This window comes from Lichenostomus cassidix, chromosome 4, assembly GCF_008360975.1.
Source record: "Lichenostomus cassidix isolate B80296 chromosome 4, HeHo_3.0, whole genome shotgun sequence".
Taxonomy (NCBI): domain Eukaryota; kingdom Metazoa; phylum Chordata; class Aves; order Passeriformes; family Meliphagidae; genus Lichenostomus; species Lichenostomus cassidix.
In genome coordinates this window covers 35,236,727-35,259,768 of record NC_139484.1, presented here as the reverse complement: position 1 = coordinate 35,259,768, position 23,042 = coordinate 35,236,727, and the positions used below count along the sequence as shown (strand labels likewise).

Below are 23,042 nucleotides of genomic sequence, written 5' to 3'. Positions count from 1 at the left end.
GTGGGCAGCGCTGCTTGGGCACCGACTTGTAAAAATTAAGGTGCAAATGTTTAACTTTAGGGGTCGTCATACCCATAGGGTAACACAGGCCCATTAACTGTTGAGTGCAGCCTGGGCAGAGTAGCACTGGAAAGTCAACAGATTTGTCTTGGGGATAGCAGATTAAATACAAGATTACAGAGATGTTATCAGCGCTATAGCGTGTGTGTTATTTTGTTACCAATTTTCTGCACTAAAAGGTAGGCATCCTGTTTCTCCTTTGAAGGAATGTCACACGTGTGCGCAAACCTGATAATGTAAGCTCTCCAAAAACCAGAGGGATGCAAAAACAATACTTCCCATGTAATACTGCTTTTGTCTTTTCTGTGAATTCCATATTATCCCCTTGCTCTGATGTTTTCCAGTTCTATTTCTTGTGTGCACTGCGAGGGTATCAGATCCAAGGATCCTGAACATTAACTTTCAATGATAAGGACTGCAGAAACGAAACAGGATATTACACCCTGAACAGGATAACTTTGGAGAAAAAAAAACAACCCCACACCTAAGTGACCTTTGTAGCTGGACACACCTAGACACAAAAGCCTTTGTTTATTCATATAATTTGTGCTATAGCACTGTGTGATTTCTTTTTTCTTTCCCATTCTGTAAGCTCAAGGTATGAGACATAGACAAATGCAATGTTTAAGGCATGGGCAACAGCTCTAATCCATACTAGTGTTTGCACAGCCCTGTGAATTCCACAGGAACACAGAACTGATTTCCCCAAAGCCCCCTCCCTGTCTCCAGTTGCATCAACCACAGAAATACCTCAGCACAAAGGTTTAGGTGACTGTTTTCAGGTAAGTAACAACATCTGCACAGGGCTGAGAGGGATTGTTAGGGTTTTTTTAGATGGGAAACACACAGAGCTGAGGTGTCCAGCTCTTAACAGATCCCTTGGCTTGCTGAGCCCAGAAAGAAAAGGCATTTGGGCTGCAAATTGTGAAGGTCTGTAGGCTGTCAAAGAAGTATAGAAGCACTTCCCCAACTCTTCTTTCACTCCTTTGTGGAGATCTTTCTGCAGCAAACAGTGCTCTTTCCTCATGTTGTTTCATTCTTCATTTTTGTGATCCCTATTTAACGTCCTGTGCTGTTGCTCTCAGCATGCAAGAAAAGTGAAAAGAAAAAGTAAGTTACTCCTAGCACTGCATGGAGGATTAAACTGCCCACAGCCATAGGAGTTAAACTGGAGTTAAACTGCCCACAGTTATAGGATGTCATCTTGCTCTGCTGCTGCTTCTCAGGGCAGAGGGTGGTGGGGACAGAGCCCTCTGTGTGCAAGTTAATATGATGAGAACTCACATTTGTAAGGCTGCCTGCTGAAACCAGTTGGGGTTTGTTTTCTTTTTTTCTTATGGAGGTGCATGTTCTGCATGAAGCCATAGGCAAAACTAAACAAAGCATCCATGATTTCATAGAGAGCTACACACATGGCAGATGATCTAGAGTTTTGTCGTTTTAGTTTTAGATACCCAAAGTCTCTCTGCCTGTGAACTCCCCCATTAGCTGTCCAAGGACAATGGCTTCTGTAGCAGGCATTTTAACCCCGCTGCGTTTCATCCCAAAAGAGAAGTAGCTGATGCCCACTGGGAGGCAGTACGGGCCAATGGACTGGGTGTTCATGCCAGCCAATCCCTCTGTCTTCTGAAACCACCAATGAGGGGAGATTGAAAAAGGCATCATGTTTCTGACTGACCATTACACCTGCCTGCCCGGGTTCCTCAACAGGGAGCACCATCTACCTTTTTTCTTCTCACGCACAGGCCTTGCAGTCTGACTCCAGAAGTATTAGAGTAATACTGACCTTGGAAGTAGTTTCATTTCAGTTGTATCGTCATTAAGGATGTGCTGAAGTTTCAAATTCTGCACTTAAAGTTTCTCCTATGTAGTAAGGTGCTTAAGAAGACCTGCAGAATACATTTTCATGCTTGATGAATTTGTATCAGCTGAGACAGAAAATTCAAATTAAATTTGCCTTTGGATTGCTTCCAGTACTATCTAAAACCACTTTTCAAAGTTTTTTACAACCTGGAGAGAAAAAGAGGGAGGGTTAAACACAGGCTTTTGTCTCATTCAGTTACAAAATGTGAGGAAATATAAATTTATAAACAAAACTATAAGTATATATAAAAATAAAACAAATATGTAATATATAAATATATCTAAACCATGATCCTTTTACTATACAGGCAGTACTAAAACAAAACACAATTCTGACTGTTATTAGGGAGTTAATCTCTGTTAGATTGATATTCAGTCATTCAAATGTTTCAAACAGGCTGGCAACTGTCACAATGTTTGTATCCATCTGTGGACATCTACTGCTTGTTACAGAAATCCTATGTTCACTTCTCCATGTATGACTCCAAATAAATATCCAATGGCATTCAAGTCATTACAAAGCTTTGCTGCTCTTGAACCAGAGACCTATGATGACCTGGAGGTGAGGTATCCGATTACCAATCCCCTAAGCCATGCAGTTGCCTTATTGCTGGGGATTTGGGGGATGGTGTCTGGAGCAGGGTCACTAACAAGTGTCAAAACCTCATACAGTTGCTTGCATGGGAGATGTGTCTGCATTTGGATATGTCCCTTAACTCTTGTCCTCAATATTTGGTCACAATAAACACTGATTGTTCATAACACAATGTCTTGAAGGAAATTCCCACAGACTTTTGTACGTCTCAAGGTGAAATTCATGTGTCACAATGTTCCATAATACAACAAACTGCAGTAAAGGCTTCACTGTACATACAACTTCACATTTTGCTCATTTAAGGGTTTTCTTCTGTCAACACATAGGCGATCTTTGTAAAATCTGCAATTAAGAGACTAAATTTTCTTTCTACTGAGTGCAGAGAGCACAAAACACAATTTGTTTTCTTGTCACATAAATAGGTTCTTTGAAATTAGCAATGGTGCGCTGGTTTTGGCTGGATTGGAGTTTATCTTCTTAGTAGCTGGTATGGGGCTATATTGTGCTTTTGTGCTGGAAACAAGTTGAAAACACTAGGATGATTTGGTTGTTGCTGAGCAGGGCTTGTCCAGAGTCAAAGCCTTTTCTGCTCCTCACTCCATCCCACCAAAGAGGAGGCTGGGGGCACACAAGGAATTGGGAGAGGACACAGTTGGGACAGCTGTTCCCCACTGACCAAAGTGATGTTCCACACCATATGACACGATGCTCTGTATAGAAAGCTGGTGGAAGAAGGAGGAAGGGGGGGGAGGGCACACATTTGGATGTTGTTTGTCTTCCCAAGTCACTGTTAGGCGTGATGGAGCTGTGCTTTCCCAGAGGTGGCTGAACACCTGCCTGCCCATGGGAAAGGGTAAATCAATTCCTTTTTTTTGCTTTGCTTTTGCAAGGCTTTTCCTTATTCAAATGTCTTTATCTGAACCCAAAAGTTTTCTCACTTTTACCCTTCCAGTTCTCTCCCACATCCTGCTGATGGTGAGTGAGAGGTGGTGTGGTGCTTAGCTGCCAGGTGGGGTTAAACCATGACAAATGGATTCTAGACCTCAAACAGTTACACTTTCCTTAGATGTTTCCAGATATAACTACCAACACTTCATTTAGCGCTGTATTTCACTAAACACTAAATACACTCTAGGCTTCATGTAACACCAAACTTGGTCATGCTTTGATTAAAGAAAGTCCTGGAAAATGCCAGCTGGCAGATGGTAACTTGCCTTCCTAAACAGAATACTCTCAACACAAGCAACACCTCTGCTCCAGTGAAACCTTCCAGCTCTATATAATCTCTTTTCCAGTCCTGACCTTGCTTTCAGATGGTCATCTCTGATCAAAGCCTTTGCTGTTTTCCCCACAGTTACTTTGGATCTAAAGTGAGCAGGCCATTAACACTTATGGAAACTTGTGCAGTGCATTAGCCCTACAGCAGATCTATTAGTACTGCATATTGGAGTCCCGGGGTGTCCAGGTGGAGCCCAAGACACACCATCCTTTAGTTTTCATCTGAGAAGGGAGAAACTCAATGTGTGGCTGAAGAAGCCTGGCCAGATCTCCCTTACTTTCTGTTAAACTCATACTCCCTTCTGACACCATCCCCAGCATTGAAGGATTTGCAGTTAGATTCTGGATTAATGAGGTGGTCACTGCTAGGAATAATCCAAAAGGCAGAGTTTGGCACACATTATGATGAATATAAAGCTATGCCCTAAATATTTACAATGTGTGTATATTTAACCTCAGAGTTGACAAAAAGGAACTGAAGTACAGGATTTGAAATTCTTTTTAATTTCTGAGATTGTTTTAAAAGTACTTTAATCAAGTAAGTGCCTCTAGGGAGTACTTATTATATGCTTTTGCAACTAAGACTATCATTGCTTTATCTTCACTGTTTTGTGTTCATGATCTCCAGTCTTTAGTACCATTCTTCCTGTAATTCTCAATTATCCTTTTTTTTTGTTTTTTTTAAGCCAGCAGTTTAGCCATGTATGTCCAACCAAAAATTATCCTTCTGCATTTCAGGATTTGAATAGATGCTTTTGGCAGAGTGCTGTTCGCCTCCTTTGCTTTTCCTGTCACTTTTATGAAGAATGTGTTATGAAGTTCCTGTCATTACATTTAGCCCCCATACTCCTGTCATGCCTACTTAGTCTGTTTTATTCCTGCAGTATCACCTCTAGCTCCTCTTCTCTTTTCCCACACAGCAACAGTAAGCAAGCTCATTATTTTGTACTGGTCTGGATTCTACCAGTGTCCTGAAGACTGGAATGAAAATTATTTTTTTTTCCAGCTGCCCTTTCTGTTAATGAGTACCAATCAATGTTTATGAACTATGTTGTATTATTAATACTGCTTTTGTCTAAAAAAAATTAATTTCTTTTGCACCTACAAGTCCTCAAAATATCCACACTGATGAGTGTTGACAATCCTTGACAGATTTAGATCTCATTAAAATAGTGGATGGGATGGTCTGTTACGTGGGCATTTCATTTAAGTATGAGAAGAATTTGAATAATCCTAAGCATGGTTTTGCCATTTAAAAAGTGAAATATATATTTTAAATTACTTTTCAAAGAAACTCTCACCTGTATTTTGAGCCAGACAAAAGTCATATAGTCTCAGGTCTGTAAAATTTCCTTTTCCAAGGTGCCATATTTCTGAACACTTCAAACAGAAATTAACTTGCATCATTTCCTGAATCTAGGGCAGAGAAAATTGAAATGTTGCTGCAATTTCTGTTATGCTGAAAAAAATGAATGTTGTAAACACCCACAATTTCAGATGCTGAGTTATTTTTCTAAAAGACTTTTCAAGTATAGTAAATGAGTGGAGTTAATTTGATTAAATTGCTTGTCTGAACAAGAACCACAGTACCTTTGAGAGAAAAAATGGGAAATTTTACAACTGTAAGTTAATTAGTTTTTTGTATTTCTTTGGAATTTTGCTATTTAGTGATAAACTGTTGACAGTTTAGCAAATAACTGGCAACTTGGGTATTACCAATTCAGTATCACTTATCAGCTATAAACCTTCAATAAATTTGACAGATTTCAGGATATATTCTGCTATGCTGTTCAAAATTAAACAAAACCTAACTGCTGAAGCTATGAAGCATTTCTAAAGCATTAGAAGAGTTAAATAAAGCCAAAATGTCAAATCTACACAAGACAAAGCTTTATGAAGTTTCACAGACAAATTAAAAAGGACACTAAAATTGGTTACATGGAAAAATATGGATGTATAACAGTTACTAAATGCTAAAACAAGTATATGTGTATTGTTCCTTAGCTTAGACACCGTTTCAGAAAGAGTGCTCTGCCTCATTTTACCTAATACATAAAAGGTCAATTAATAATGACTGGAAAAGACCAGCCCAGTATATATATTTATACATTAACATTAAAATAATAGAAACTGAATAACATTGCAGAGTTCTGCCAGACTCTGATTTTTAAACTGAGGTCCTTGGATTCCTGGGGAATGGGAATGCTGTCTGCAACAGAGAATGACAGCAAGACTACTGCCCTTAGCCATATGAAGTTTGTGGTAGATATCACAAATTGGTGACTGGCATTTAAGGGCCTCAGTAGCAATGAATCACAAAAGCATTGCTAGGCAGCTCCAAGCTTTCTTAGTTCTTTTTAGATTTCACAAACTGTAAGTTTGATGTTATTGGTGGCTAGAAACAAACACCACAACAATGCTGAGCAGCCTCTTTTCTTAGCAAGCTGCCATTTGGAGAGAAATTCTCAAACAGTAGGTTATTTCTGTTATGTATCGTCTGACACCAAGTTGTATTGATTAGTAATTCAGTGAAATGATTCCATTATAAAAGGCATGTTTTGTGGGAATTGCAGGCAATAGCAGCTGTTGTATCATAACACTGCACACATTCCAGTCTTTTACTAAATATAATCATAATGAAATGGATTTCATAAGGGCTTTCATAAGGGCAGATGCATAATTTTGTGAAAGTTTCTCTCTTTTCTCAGGTCCAAAGCTGCAGACAGATATCCCTACTTGGTATGAATTAAATGATTTCTAACTTTTACAGTTTTAGCTCAGGTATCAATATAGATAACTCTTTCATTTTTTTTTTAGTATGTTTTTCATCTTTTTTCCAAATTGCTAGCTAAACAAAAAAAACCAAAACAACAATAAAATCCCAAATGAACTCAACCCTCCAAAAAACCCCAAACCCAACCAACTTGAGAGAAAAAATTATAAGACATGTCAAAAAGACATTGAAGTGAAAGTGAAGAATTGTAATAAAGACATCGTCTAGGCAAGCCAAACTCCACTGCTTTTCAGTCACCTGAGACAAGTAAAAGTAATAATGGCAGGATCTCATCCATCTTCAAATATTGCAGGTTTCCAGATCTCTCAGCTCACTGCCACTCACCCCCCTTTTTCTAAAATATAGAACCATGTGCTGGTTTTGGCTGGGGTAGAATTAATTTTCTTTGCAGTTGCTGATAAGGGGCTATGTTTTGGATTTGTAAAAACACAGCATTGATAATGTTGAGATGTTTTTGTTATTGCTGAGCAGGGCTTACACAGAGCCAAGCCCTTTTCTGCTTTTCATTCTGCCATGCTGGTGCATGGGAGGCTGGGAGGAGACACAGCCAGGACAGGTGACCCCAGCTGACCAAAGGGATATTCCACACCGTATGGCATCATGCTCAGTATGTAGAGCAGGGGGAAGAGGGAGAAAGGGAGGGATGTTTGGAGTGATGATGTTTGTCTTCCCAAGTCACTGTATGTGTGATGAGGCCCTGCTCTCCTGGAGATAGCTGAACAGCTGCCTGCCCATGGGAGGATGCAAATTCATTCCTTGTTTTGCTTTGCTTGTGCATGTGTATTTTGCTTTTCTGATTAAACTGTCTTTATCTCAGTCCACAAGTTCTCTGGCTTTTACCCTTTCGATTCTTTCCCCACTCCTGCTGGTGGGGAGGTGAGCGAGTGGCTGCATGCAGCTTGGCTGCTGGTTGGGGGGAATCCATGACAAATTGCAATGACTTAAAAACTAGTTGTCTGAGTATTCCAATTAAAAACTTTTCTAAATTCCCAGGTGTGTGCAATTAGCAAGAAGCAGATCTCTAGACTGTACTTTTATTTTAACTCTGGCTTAACTAAATCTTTGTTCTAAGTAGTTTGATCAAGTCAGGGACATCCCTTAGGTTTAGATGTTAAGAGTTTACAGAGGAAGTGGGAAAGGGTTGATTTAGAGTTCTGTCCTTAAAAAAAAAAATCACTCATTTCAACTTGAAAAACATACTTATAGAGCAGGAGACTAATTCAATTAATGTTAATTCAAATCACTGATTTACTCTTATTCCCATTCACTTTGGGGATCCTTTGAGTAACGAACGCTACTCCTGTAAACCTTAGGCCAAAGTGAAGTTTATTTCATTCCTGATTTACTATCAACAACCCTGACATTTGTATATATCCAAAAATGAACACAGCATCTGTGTAATTAATTGTTTTTTCTTTTCCCCCTCAAATAGTGCTTTGGGACATAGTAGAAATGACAGGAAAACTTCATGTTCAATTAAAGCACGGTGATTCACAGCAGGACTTTTGTAGACCCTTGGCTGACTGCTTGAAAAACCTGGATGACTTCTTACTAACCTCCAAGATGCAGGAAATGAACATGTCTTCCAAACATTTTAGATTTAAATAAGCAGCCTTATAATATGATTGAAAATGAGTGTAACAATTTGCCTCTCTTTCAGGTTTATATCCAAACAGTCTGTCCAAACTTGCCCTGCTAAGTCCTTGGTGTCAGGGCTGATTAGCAGAAAGCAGGAGATAGAGGCACTGTTCCTCCCAACATTTAGGTCAGCCCTGATACTCTCTAGTGTGTATCTAGGCCACGTCTAATTAATACCAGAATATTCCATCACTGCTGGATTACCTCTGTCAGCTTCTCCCTCAGAAACCTGGCAGCAAAGATTTTACCTTAGGTGAAGATTTTCCCTTTACTAAAGGCAAATGGGAGTGGTTTTTTTCATTGTCTAACTACTTAATGTTTATGCAACAACTCACAGAGCCCTGAGGAGGTAAAGTGTTTAGCAGAGGTGAATACCTCCACTTGAAATAACTGGAATGTTGCCAGAGATTTAAACACAGCCAAGATTTCACCCCAAATTGTTTCAAAGATAAAACTTACCAGCCTTCTCATCTCCAAGTTTGAGGCTGCTATTCAAAAGAATCACATATGTTTACTTTTTCTAAGCCAAATGTGAGTACAAAGTGCTTAATCAAACTAGGATCAGAAAATAAAAAATATCTAAAAAATTAAATAAAAAATCCACCTAAAAGCCTATTGGAGATCAGCAAAAGTTAAGGAACTAAATTGTATTTGTGCATTTTAAGCTGCAGTCTGCAGTCTGCCATGGTCATTACTAGAATTTCATAAACAGTTTGCCAAGACAGGTAACAGCTCCAGCTTAAATCAAGACAAGCCAACACTGTGGAGCAGTGTATACACTCCACAGTGGCTACTGAAAAATAACCCAGAGCACTTACTGAATTAAGGATACACTGCATCCATGTTCCGTGTATCACAATAGTGAAGCACAGAATCAAAGTACTAAAACCAGAGCATTAATTAGCAATGCAAAATTCATATGCAATTATGCAAGATGCTGGGTGTCTCAAGCAATGCCACATTCATATATTGAGGGCAAAGAAAGTATCATGACTTTTGGAATCAATGCTCTAAAAACCAGCATCCATCTGTGTAAAAAGACAGTTGATTTTTTCTTAAACTTATGATAAAGTACTAGATGACAACACACCACTTGCAGAACAAGAAATACCTGTTATTGGAGATCTATTAATATGCACTTTAAGACAGAGATGAAGAACAGCCCATACATTTTTGCAGTGGGTGAGGTATGTTTTTTAACTCCACCCTTCACTTCTCAAATTATGTCCTTACAATCTCCTTTAGTTAAATGTCAAAGGGATTTTCACTGTATTTTGTGTAGGATTGCTGTTGAAACCTTCATTTAAATGTTCCTACTGATAGCTTCAGAATTATGTAATATTAGAAATGTAAATAAGATGCAGATTTGTCATATATTCATTTTCCTTTCCTATGTGAGTTGATTACTAAAGCAGGAAATGCTATTCCTAAATGCTCATAACTAACACACTAAAAAAATCCATATAGCAAAAGTTTTTTTTTTGGACGTTACAAGATAGTCAAATCAGTATCAGTCATGAGTTTTGCCTGAGTTAAGATTTACCTGCCCTTCAAATGTGCAGTTGTGGGCCACTACCATACTTAACACCAGTGTTTGAGAAGTCATCTTATGTTTTAGCTCATATTAGAAGCAGGAAAGCAGATTTTCTGAGATGTAGGATGAGTGCACTTGCAGCAAAAGTACAATAGGTGTATTGAAACCCATAGCCACTGCAGTTAAAGTGCCAAATCCTGTTGTCTTGCATTTATTGTCTTAGCATGAACTCACAGAAAGGTAAAAAAAAAAAAGTCATTTTGACAGGTGAAAAATGCACATTGGTCAGTGAAGTGATATTAAAAACACTCCAGCTTAGTGCAAGCTCTCACAATTCACATTGCTCTTCCACCAAGGTCCCCTACTATGATATTGGACTTCACCATAGGAGAGGGATTCTCACCTTTTTTTGTTGTGGCCCACATGTCTGGCTGTATCTGAGAGCCCTTTAAGTGCATGTGGCTCTGCCTGAATTTTGGTCAGGCAGCTCAGTTCAGAGAAGAAGGATGAATTAGATTTCTACTAGTGCTTTTAACTGTGATAAACTTCCTGATGCTATGCTTGAAGTAAGATACCAAAATAAGCTTGATGGTGTGGGACAGAGTACCATAATTGAGAGATTAGAGCATCTTTGTCCTTTTGCTTTGGAGATTTACTCCTTCTTGTGCTTCATCACTCAGTTCAAACTCTGTGAAAACTGTGGCTTGGTGGTGGTAGCAAGATGAAGACCCCAAAATGCTCTTTAATCTTGTCATTCCCCATCACATACAATGCCCACTAGGCTACTAAAATTTCACCACCTTTTTTGTGACCAGCATCAAACTCATCAGCCTTAAGCAGCAGAGCAAAAGTTAGTTGTTGGAGTTACCTATAGTCTTCATGATAGCATCTTAATGAGACAGAGAGAGAAAGAAAGAAAGAAAGGTGTGTTATTTTTGCGGAATCTACAGGATCTAAACTTGGAGTGCTACTGCTCTGTATGCAGCAGAAAAACACAAAGTTGTTATTCAAAAAGCATATCAGTCATGTTAATTTAAAAATTCCCCTACATTCAAGAATGTGGATTTTTAGACTCAGCTAGCCATAATTTTCCTTGTAACACCTACAGAAGTTAATTAAACTTTGCAATCCAGACAGAGATGCACTATTAACTTAGACAAGAATGATAAATAACTTGCACTCTCTGAAAGTACATATAGTACATGTAAAATGCAGGCTATTATCTTAAAAAGAGCTTTTAAGTTTTTATAAGTGCCTGCACAACTTGCATTGTTGTTGAAAAATTAAAACAGTTTATTGTATACCATGAATGCTAGAAATTGCTTCATATCATAACAGTGTCCTCTCTGACCATTCAAAGCTTTCACCTAATTCTTCCTTTCCTTGTACTGCCCTTTTGTTAGTCTGTCATTCTTTCTTCTCCCTCAAAAAAAAAAAAAAAAAAAAAGAAAAAAAAAGAGATAATTTTATACATTATGAATTCCTCACCACACTCCTGATACCAGGATTCCAGTTTCCTGGTCAAGTATCTGGGTACAATTAAATTATACTCTCCATTCAGTTATCCCCAACAGTCACCATTAGGAAGACAAGTGTTCCACCCTGCACCATGATGCATAGACAGGACCAGTATAAGCATTTACACTCCTTACACAGACTAAGCAAAAGCTGGCCCTTTCTAAAATTGGTGTCACAGCCTTCTCCCTGCTACTTGCAGGTGTGGGAGGAGCTCCTCACAGTGATCAAACAAGCCTCCAGCACTTTAGGGTAATACCAGTCTGTTGCTGATGAAACCTGAGACCTGGTATAAAAAGCAAACAATAGGCAGAATCATTCAGCAAATGGATGTCATAGTTCAAGAGTTTTCGACAGCCAAAGTCCTCAACAAATACCTGCAGCATGTCTAAGTTTATGATTTGAGCTCTGCATAGCAGCACATGCCTTCATTACAACAATCCTTATATTAAGGGTGCCAAAACCTGAGCTCTAAAGAAGTGGCAGAACTCAAGCTGACAAATCTTCATATTGTTGTCTGAATACACCCAACTTTCCACCAAATCTAAGCTCAGGTGTTCTGGGGATGAGCATCCTGACAAGCTTTGCACCACAGTAAAAAAAAAGCAAACAACCAAAACAAACAACCAAACAAAAAAAACCCCACAAAAAACCCCAAGGGGTTTCACTTTTTCTTGAGATATGATAAAGGCCTGGTGTCCATTGTTGGTTATCTCAGAATCTCTGTCCTGTCCAACTTCTAAAATCAAGGTGCATAGTTAAAGAACATCATTATGTAAATCAATCTGTCCAGAAATCAGCAGATACATCTGGTTTTCTTCATTCCCCTGTGATGCTGTGTTTCAAATTCAATTCATTATTTTATATATCCTGCTGACAATGTTTATTTTTAAGAGCATGGAACTGTCCGTGCTCATCTATTCTTCCTGAATGCTGACAGTGCTCTGAACATGGCACTGGCTCTCTGAAGCAAGGAAAATGAAATAGGAATCATCTTAGAAATGGTTCTGCTTAACATCAGGGCAGAGATTACCTTGCCTTCTGGTTTTAAAATTTCAGTATGCAAATTTTAAAGATCCTAGGAGCTCTGCAGGCTTGGCAACGAGTATGAAGTTTGGGTATTGTCATACTGACAATACTGGTTCAGCTCTCTATCTCTCTGTTTTTTGCTTGATACACTGTGTCTGTTGCGTGTCCTTGTCCAGTGTTTGCTCAATTGCCTGGCACAGGCCAGCCCAGGCTGTTATTACAGCACCTACAGGATGGGGCATATATTTGCAGTCTCTTAATGCAGGAGGAAGTTGAGACCTCAGGCGTGCACACACATGCACACACAACCTCCTTATCCGGGATTTCAATATGTTCTCTATAGACACAAAAACCCCACAGGGATTTCAAAAGGTGTATCTGCACTAATTAGAATCCATACCATTTGCGTGCCAGACCTTTACTCATCACCTCAAATTGCCCTCATCCACTCCAGTTTTAACATTCATATCCTTCTTTGTTGTGAAGGCATTTGAAAATGAGTTTCAAACTCACAATCCATCTCTAAAGCAGTAATGAATCCTGTGACAATTTTTGTTTTCAAAAAACCAGCCTGCATAGCAAGTCACAGCTTTTATTATTGTTAAGTTTCTTAATTCTGTAAGACTCCTGAAGCTGAAATACCTGCAGCTGTTCTGTACCATTGGCTGGGTATTTAATCTCTGAAAATATAAGAACCTTTTGTGCATCAAATTTCGCATACTGCTTTTTTGGGTAGTATTATAATAAGATTTCATCACTATTTTTACCCAATCATTCTTAAGGTCGACAGGCTAGATGCTGAGTATGTATAAACCATGCAGCTTGAAATACATCAAAGAAACTATATTCATTTGTCCCAGGATTTGGCTTCTTACTTCCAGTTTTACCAGGCTTTTCTTAACTAATCTTGTGAATGCCTTAACCACATCCACTTCCTACTGTACTCCTCTCAATCCCTTTCCATTACCTCCTTCTTTATATATAACACCCCCTCCCCCAATTATTTCCTTGTAAATCCTTTTAAATCCTAATTTTTCTTCTTCCTTTTTTTTTTCTTCTCTTTTTAATTAGCTGATTGTAGGAAGCATTTATAACTCTGAAATTGTACTTCTGAATGCATTGTGCTATGTTGACTCTAAGGGCTAAAGTTTCTAAGCAGCTTTCAGAATAATGAGATTTGTGGGCATGACTCCCTTGCATTGCTATAAAGATTTACTCTTTAGAGTTAAAAGATTTTCAAAAAATCAGTTTCTTTGTGCTTCTGGCTTGTAAACACTGTGCTTGGAGCATGGATCCTTTACAGCAGAGTTACTCTTTTCTCTTTCAAGTTACTTATTGTGCTTGAGGAGCTTGTGAACAGCTACCCTTAACATACAACTTTATAACCCGAGGGTGTGTCATCCTTAGCAGCAGCTGATACACGCTGCAGCTTTTATTCAATTTGCCTCCACTCTGCACCCAGCATTTGTGTGCATAAAATATTTGCACTACACATTTCTTTAACAGGCAACTCATTCTCTTTCTTTGCCTGACCACACTTCCACTGATAAGTGGCAGCAACCTATAGATATCTTATGGAAAGTTTCAGTCCAGTCAAAAATGGCAGACTCGTGCCATGTCTCTCAAGTTAGCAATGCCCAAAATGTTAATCTAAAAGACCTGGGTTTTGCAGATAGTTGTTCCTGACATTTCATAGCCCATTATACTTTCTGTTATATTCATCAAGTTTCATGACAAGTAAGCCTACCTCACATGTAATTCGTGTCTGCAGTATGCCTGACCTGGTGCTTTGGGTTGCATTTGGTGGGTCTAACCTTGGATACCTTTGTTTGCCTTCGCAGTGATGCTGCAGCACAGGTATACCAGCGTGCCAAACAGGGTGAGGTGGCTTCACTGATTGCACCAGCTGGTCCTCACGTATTTGCATTGCCTGAGGCCAGCCCGGCACTCCTGCACCACACCTGCTGCTGTGTGTGCTCTCCCTGGGTGCTATGGGATATTTGTCAACCTGAAATCCAACTTCCTGATGCAATCCAGGATGTAGCCACGTATTATTGCTTTTTTCTTCCTTCATCTACCTCCCACAGCACAATGAAACCACAGCTCATCCTGCTGTTTTTTTCAGAGCTAGTCAAAGCATGTGCTGAAGCCTCTCACATACCAAAAATGCATATTGTGCTTCTGCTTCCTCAAGATATCACCAGATTTTGAGTGCCATGGTTTTGCCTCATCAGCAGCTTTTTGGTAAACTAGCTGATGCCGTTACTCATGAGCTATGGGAAACATAATTACAAAGAATTGGAGAATAAGAATGCTATGCAAGTCTCCTGGAAGGGAGGGGAGGAAAGGCGGAAAAAGAAAAAAATGCTATTAAGTACACATACAGGTTTTCACACATGGCCTCATTTGCCTTCCACTTTCCTCAAGAACTATGGGATAGTCATTTTATGATGACCCTGTTATCATGAAGTTATACATATGCCTAAGTAATTTGATAACCAAGGTACTAAGGCTTGTGCTGTGTCTGTCATGCTGCCCAAAGCTGCATAAGTATATTGACTTTTCCACAAATAATACAGCAATACCGCCTCATTGGAGTTAACTGTTTGCTGAAGAAAAACATAACCAGAACTGTTAGCTGCAGACTTTTACAGACCTTCGAAAATGTTAAGGCTACAAGCATAACATGCATAGACATGAAAAGCTGAAAGACAGGTCGAAAGGTAAAGAATTAAAAAAAAAGTTAAGACTGTTGAGTATTCCACACATTAAAGTGTTTAGAAGGCTTCATTTTTATCTATTCCTTGTACCAACTATGCTTTTATACTTAGTTTTTAAATCCTTTACATCTTAGTAATACAGTTGTCACATCAAGAATTTGTAGCTATCCTAAAGTGTTTTCATTTTGAAGGAAAATAAGTCTCCTGCATCAAGAATCACCTCCTTGCTTAGCATGCACTGGGAGTAGGTACTCCAGTACCAAGGATGTGTCTGAATCCTCAATATGCCCATCCAGCACCTTTTAGCTTATCCCCTTTAAATACAGAGGGTTTGGGGAGGAGGGGTGTGGTGATGGCATCTTTCTTTTTTTTGCTTCATTTTGCTGCCCAGCAATGTGACTTGGCATGGCTGCTTTAGGTGAGGCAAAGGAAAGACCAGCATCATGCTTTTGTTCCTTGGCCAGCACAGCGTTTCAGGTCAGTGAGCCAGGCTGCCTTTGCTGCTGTGCATTCACCTTCTTCCCTGTATTAACCCCAGCAGCCTTAGTACATTTTTCTTGGGGAAAAAATGCTTTTCTTCCCAACCTAGTTGTTGTCAGATATAGTTTTTATGTTTAAGGAAGCATTACACAAATGCTTTAAGCATGCAGGACTGAACTCCTGCAATCATATACAATCTTAAGCATGAAAAGATGTTTCAAGAATTGTAATTCTTTAAAAAGCTTTCCACTCAGAAGGTAATCCTGCCTGTATCTGGTAAATGGATCCAATGGTTCTTGTAGCTCCAGGATGTCACAAGTGATGGGACTAAGCTGTATCTGAGAACCCCAGATGTGGTACTTCAACAAGCACTCCCAAAAGCAGTATTCTGTGCTTTATATCTGCTCTGCCAAGTGCTGGAGTGGGACAGCACAGAAAAAAAACCAAGAGCAAGATATTTTCTCCTTTTTGTGCCAGCTCTTGCAACTCTGGGGCTTTTTACATAAGGCCTCAGTCCTTATAGCTCTGTAAATAGCTGCTAGCTGGGACAACTGAATAAAACCACAATCTTCCATCCTTGCTCCCTGAGCACTGTCACCCTCCAATCCCCCTCAACAGCATGCACAGTGCTTAAATAGCCCCAAAGTCAATAAAAACACATTAAAAATATGCTTTATGAGATAAACTGGAAATTTTGTATGCTTGCCCTTTGCTAACTATTTTGTCTTTCCAGCTTCAGGCTTGTGCCTCTTCCTCTTTCTTTGAGTATAAAGTTTCCCAGGGTTTCTAAAGGACTCCAGTGACCTTTTCTGGACCCAGCTGGCTTTTTCAGCAGGCAGCACTTCTGTTGCCATGGCAGTGAGAGCCAGGGCTCCAGCTCCAGTGAGAAGGGTTGGGGAATTTCTTCTGAGGCAACATTGCCACAAGTAATAGAGCAATTAGGTAAGAATATATAGATGCGGCCTGGGTTATCTGACATGGCATGTTTTGCTACAGATAGGTAGCTATGTCATTTATGGAGCAAATTACTTCTTTGTGAATTTTGTCATGCAAAAGGTCCACTGTGGGAGCTCTTCTATGCTTAAACTCACCATGGCCTGAGAACATGTGCTTCAAAAGAGTGAGTGGTGGTGTACTCTGCAAGGGGAGTTACAGCAGCTCCATCTTTCTGGGGAGAAGCCAAGTGCCAATAGGCATTCTCCTTGCAAGCTGTATTTCATTTAGAACTAGCAGACTTCTTGCCACCTCCACATGAGCAGCTGCTGTTCACAGGCAGTCATAAACCTACAAGCGCTGCAGAGCCACAGAACTTTCACTGGGGTTTGGCTTTGCAGATGGGAACATCTCCATGCAAGTAAGCTCATATTTGATCCTTGCACACAGCTGTCACCATTACAGTCAATAAGGCTTAGAGAGACGCCTGCAGTACAGTTTAGTGACCAGAAGCATTTGAATGACAGCAATGCAAAATTCCCTTCTGCCAGCTCATGTAGCTCATAGGACACAGAAGGACCAAGAGTCTGCCCCAGGGCTATGAACTAACTAGGCTCTTCCTAGCATTCTTTGCTCCCTGCTAATTTCTCTCCTCACTTCTCCATAATCTTTGGAAAAACAGGTGCTCCGTGGAGGTATTTTTTGTTTTGGTTTTTCCATCCAGTCAACTGATGAGATCATATGTTTGGTTTTTAGTTTGGGTTTTTTGGCATTGTTGTTATTGTTTTGTTTGGTGGTTTTTTGGGGTTTTTTTTTTGGTTTTTTTTTTTGAGCCCAAGATCCATTCTCAGTGAAATGTGATCTTGTTTGGTGAACGTTAGCAAATTGTGTAAGACCACTAAACTAACAAAGGCAAAGAGATTAGGTTTTGTACATTGCTTAAAAGTCGAACAGTTACAAGCTTATGTTGGTTCTTCCCAGAAAAGCAAATAAAGACTATGATCTATTAAAAAAAAATCTAAAAAAATCCACAAGAAGCTAAACACACTTTACATGCTATAAAAACTAAGATCTAAATCACTATTGCTTTTCACAGAATATAAATTCAAAGATGCCAGACAAAGTCTAATCCTTTTACTTACAGAAAACTACTCAGCACACAAATAAAAACCTTAGTTAAAAAAAAAGTAATCTTTAAATGTATACACAAACTGCTGTTAAATAGTCTGTAAATTGCTGCTCTTTGGGGCAGAGTAAATATTTTGTGATTTACTGTTGTCTCTTCATCTGAAATGCAAACTGTTTTCTTTATTAATGATATAACAATGCTTTTTTAAAAGATGAGCTGCAATATTTGTATATGCCAACCACTGTGCCCAGACACCAAGTAAAGAATATTCCAGCAGGAATATAATAGAAAAATATTTAGTTCTCCTTCTTCAAACACATGCTTTAGAAGTGAAATAGGTTTTTTTTTTTGATGGAAGCTCTCAAGGGAACTGGAAATGTTATAGACTTAATTCATGGCTAGACTTTCCTTAATTTCATCACATATAAAGTGACAAGACTATTCTGAGAATCACCACAGCTACAGCCTTTGGGGTAAGCTAGTTGAAGATTATCTCAATAATGGGCCAGGTGAAGGTCTAACACAAGAAAAAGGCTTTTTTCCATGGAACAGAAGTTCAGCAATATTCTCTATACCAAAAGTAGCTAGCACATAGGACATGAAATTTATTGTTGCTTTTCATTTACTGGAAATTAGAATGTGGCAGCTCCTAAACCAACATACACATTTCTTAACAGAAAAGCTACATCTCCCCACCTTTCCCCCCCCACAAGCTGCAATTTCAGAAACAGCTAAATAGACAGTTCTTGCTCTCAGGTCTACAGCTGCACATGACTTTATGAGCTTCCTTCTGATACTGCCACTTGACTTGCCAACATCAAGAGGTTTAATCACTGACCTGATTTTTGGTTGGCATGGTCTCATGTCAGCTGTGTGTCCGAGTCCTTGGAGAGTCAGGGTCATACCTTCTTGAAGAGCCACAAATACAGGTTTCTTGTCGTGAAAATGGAGAAGCCACGGCTGGTCACTAAGGAGGAGGTACAAACAAGAGTCCAAGTGAAACAGCTAAAAAACCCCAACCCTGAGCATGTACCTGTAAAGGCTTTATATAATCTTTGACATGGTCTGTTGCTGTGTGGGATTGAGGAGGAGCTGTTGGTCGCTGCCCCTGAGTGCAGTCTCATGTGCTGGTGGTGCCAGCATAGATCCTCCTCAGTCACCTGAAGCATGTGGGGTGGCCTAAGGAGGCACTTCAGGGGGATGTCCAATGATTACTGGTTTCCTGCTCTCCATCAGAGTTCTGGGAAGCACCAAGGAGATAACAATAACCAGGAAATCCAGATACAGTGCACATCTTCTTGTCTAGTCAGGCAGTAGCTGCAGAGCAAACATCTGTGGCAAAGGGCTGTGAGGGTTCAGCTGCTGCAGCGGTTAGTACCCCCAGCTGCACTTTCTGAACTCTTCTCACTTCTCTGTCTGTTAGGAGACACTATCCTTCTACTTAATCAGTTTTGCTTCCCCCTGCCAAAATAAAAGTTTACCCTGGCAAATCCTTGAAGTAGAAGCTTATCATTTCTAAATCATGAGGCATGTTTAAGACAGTGGTGAATATCACTTCAGAATCATTCAGTCAGGCGGGAGAAAAAAACAGTATTAAAAACCCCGATGTTTCCCCCCCCATCTTAAAAGCAAGCAAGCAAACAAACAAACAAACAAAAAAAAAGCCAATTAGAGTAATCTTCCAAATACAAACCTCCCACCAGACACCCCTCTTCTGCATCTACTCACCAAGGCCTCCAGTTGAAGAAGTCACTGCAATTTCCCTTCAAAAATCAGAGGGGAGACACTGGTGCTGAGCAGGAGTGCAGACACATCTCCTTATCTGGCTGGGGCAGCGGGTTGTCCAGATCTCAAAGCCATTCCCATTGTGCAGGCAGGCAACACTCCTCCAACTGGTGCAGGGAATTACCAGCCAGAGAAGCAGGGATGTAAGCACCACTAGTGATCAGCTAATGCGCAGAGCTATTGCACAATCTGGTGGTGGACAGCCTTTCCATGATAGGAATTCAAGGGCAGCTTCCCTATGCAAGCCCTAAGGTGGGGCTGTGTCTGTAGGCTGAGATCTTGTCAATGCCACCGACCTCTATGTCAGGGAGCTCTCCTACCTCTGCAAGGAGCTGCCCGGCCAAGAGGATCACACCCTGTTCTCACCCTTCCGCATCCACAGGCATTGCAAAGGCAGGGAGGCCAGGAGGTAGGAGCCAGGTTTGGATTCTCTCCTTCTTGACTAGCAGGAATACATGGCAGCATCTCAGCCTTGAAGTAAAAGACAAAGCAGAAACTTGCCCACTGTCCTCGTCCCTGTTCTCATGCTGAGAAGCTGCATTTGGAGTTGATAACCAGGCTCCAGTAACTGTTGTGTAACTTGTCCCTCACTGCTCCTTGCAACCAGGGACAGGGCATTCATTTCAGAACACGATGCAGTTCCTTCTCCTTTCTCTTCTCTCTGCAACAAGTCTGATTACTCTCCCAATACACTCGTACCTGCAAGAGCTCTTTAAAGCTTTTTCCTTGAAAGTTTACACCTGATGTTATCAAAGGTAATTAGATAATTGACACACAATTCTCATAAGGCTCTCTGGTTTCTTTATACATCGTATTTTCCTTGGGCTGTGAACTTTAAATGATGCAAATGGGAAAATTCTCTGTTCTTTTACGGCTTTTAACTTTAGGCTACATTAAAACTAATGCCTAATTGATCTTGATGTATCTCAAACACTTTATTGTTCTTTTAATAATAATTCTTCTTTGTTCCTAGTTGCTCCCTTGCCAAGGGTCATGCCTGTAATGTTAATGACTCCAGTCTCTTTAGGAACTTGACAGAAGCTTTAGTTATTCATTAAAACCCCCTGACTTGTAATTTGTTTGGTTGTTATATCACCATTTCAGTGCGAAGATATTTACAAAAGTTTGTTCAGTAGAACTGCCTGTAAAAAATTAGCCCCAAACAGTTTAAGTGGAAAAGTTAGGTAGGAAACAACATTTTTTTTTTTTCTGATTGGGCTGTGTTCAGTTTGCACTTGACTACAGTATCTTTTTAAGCCATCTAGACAAGGAGCATATTTTCAATGCATGCTTATAGTTCTCTAAGTCTTGATAGTTTTGATTGTCAGAGGTTATTGGAAGAAATGTTAATTTTAACTGCTCCCTCAGACACAAATAAAAATTAGATCGTGTCCACTTAAATCCTAGCACAGCTCTGCCATACGTAGTAGATGTCAGGGATGGATTTAACCAACGAATTTAGAAGGTTTAGGATAGAGGTACAGCACTGAAGAACTGAAGTGTATGGCTATGCATAAAATTAAGTTATAGGAGTCAAAGTAAAGAGACAGAAATTAAAAAAAAAATCTTTTGAAGATAAATAATAGATAATAATCAACTCTTTCTTCCTCAGTCTTTGAAGATGGTTGATTGACTAATACTGTTCTTCTATATGACTCTTAAACTTCTGCAGTTAATCCTTTTTATGAAGATGATGTATTTTATGTCTTATCAATTGCAGGTAGGAGAACTAGTGGTGCTGGGAATTTCTAGGGGGTTTTTTTGTTGTTCCTTTGTTGGTTTTTAAATTTTTTGTGTGTGTGTGTGTGGAAGTGGGACAAATAAACCTTAACTTACAGAACTTTTTACTGGAATTAAGTCCTCACAAACTTTTCCAATGCTTCCTTGTCAGACACTTACCTACACACTTGAGGACTATTATGTGTGTACAACTGTTTTGTCCTCACTTCTCTATGTCTCTTATTTCGGTGGCCATTCAAGACATGATTTAGAATATTGCCAGAGCTAACAGAGTTAAAGGGGAGGACTTTGTTTTCTCTTCCTGTTGATCTTACACAGTTGGCATGGCTGGAGCTGTGGGAACGAGAGCAGCCGTATGGCCCTGGGCAGCCCTGCAGCTGGTTGAGCTTGTCCAGCTCTTCACCCACCTGACACAGCAGGTTATTTTAGCAACAGTAGATGTACAACAAACTGAAAAATTTATGCTGTAGCTTCTGAGAGGTATTTATTCATTCAGATAATGGTAATTTTTTTTTAAACTGCTGTTTAGCAATCTTTTACTTTGTATCCTGTAACATAATACATCCAAATATAAAATAGGACAGGTGTACAATTTTTATTCCATAGTTCAGCTTCTTAATTACAGTCCAGAAATTTACAGGCATGTGCTCTCTGTAAATTCTTTAAGCAAGTCCTGAAAACATTATTTTAATGCATCAGTAAGTTGGTCAAAGTTTCTACAGCTGTTGTTCAATAACATCTAAGCCAACTATCTCAGACTAGTCAGCACAGAAGTGTATGTTTTACTTTTACTAATTATAATGTATGTATTACTAATTGCATTCTATTGTATAATACTTCAAATGCACACACCTGAAAATATTTCCCCCATTTTTTTAGAGAGCTATATTTCCTAAATCATAACAACCAAATAATTTGACCTTGATTCACAGACAATTAGACAACTCCATCTTATTTACTGATTGATCTCTACTAGCTGCCTATCAGCCCAGCTCATTACTCGGTGTCTTGCCCACTGGGACATTGGACAGGGACTTCGCAAAGTTGTCTCCTGTTCTTCTTGGCCCTTTATATATAGTTTATAATAGTTGAATTGCCAGGAAATTTTTTGTCCTGAATGTTGTTCAACAGCAAGTGAAGGCTGTAATTCCAGACTCTCAGAAAAGTGAGAGAAATGGATATTTTGCAGGATACCTGCAGGAAAGTGTGTTTATTCACAGAGATGCCTGGAAAATACTCTGACCATCAGAAAGAGTAGTTGATAACTAGAAGCATCCCAGAGGCTTAGAAGGGACCACATATTTCTATTTTGCTACTTAGCACTTCTTACCAATAAGTGTGTGTGGGTGTTTATGCGGACTGGACTGCTGTGAGGTGTTGAGAGATGTGCAATGAACCACATCACCCGGAGAGCTGCGCAGTATCAAACTACTTCAACCAACAAGAAAAACTACAGGTTTGAGGTGGAAAACTGCAGGTCAGGCCAAAGTTGGAAGGAATGTAACCCTTGCCAGGATAATAACGGTGCAGAACACCCTCCAACCCCAACAAACAGGTTTATATATACATGCTACAGATATGTATCAAAAACTGGCAGCAGAGGCCTGATGCACCATTATCCTTCCACGTGTAGATTACCATGATATGTTTTGATCTAGAGCAGTAGCTGCAATTTGGAGGTTGATATGACAGGAAAACAAACTTTAGAATCATAGAAACATAGAGTGGTTTGGGTTGGAAGGATGATCAAAGATCATCTCACTCCAACTCCCCTGCTGTGGACAGGGACACCTTCCATAAGACAGGTTGCTCAGAGCTCCATCCAACCTGCCCTTCAACAGGTCCAGGTATGGGGCATCCACAACTTCTCTGGGCAGCCCATGCCAGTACCTCACCATCCTCACAGTAAAGAATTTAGCCTTCTCTTTACCAGGCTTGACAATCCCAAT

At 39.7% G+C, this 23,042-nt stretch overlaps 1 long non-coding RNA gene across 1 annotated transcript; it reads right to left on the bottom strand.

The window, feature by feature from the left end:
- Positions 1-1,238: 1,238 nt before the first annotated feature.
- LOC146438241 (uncharacterized) lies at positions 1,239-20,207 on the bottom strand. The gene is made up of 5 exons (XR_014851711.1): positions 19,297-20,207; positions 18,729-19,029; positions 18,407-18,535; positions 5,098-5,212; positions 1,239-2,070 (listed from the first exon to the last, which is right to left on the bottom strand). It is a non-coding gene; the product is annotated as an uncharacterized LOC146438241 (long non-coding RNA).
- Between the last annotated feature and the right edge of the window lie 2,835 nt (positions 20,208-23,042).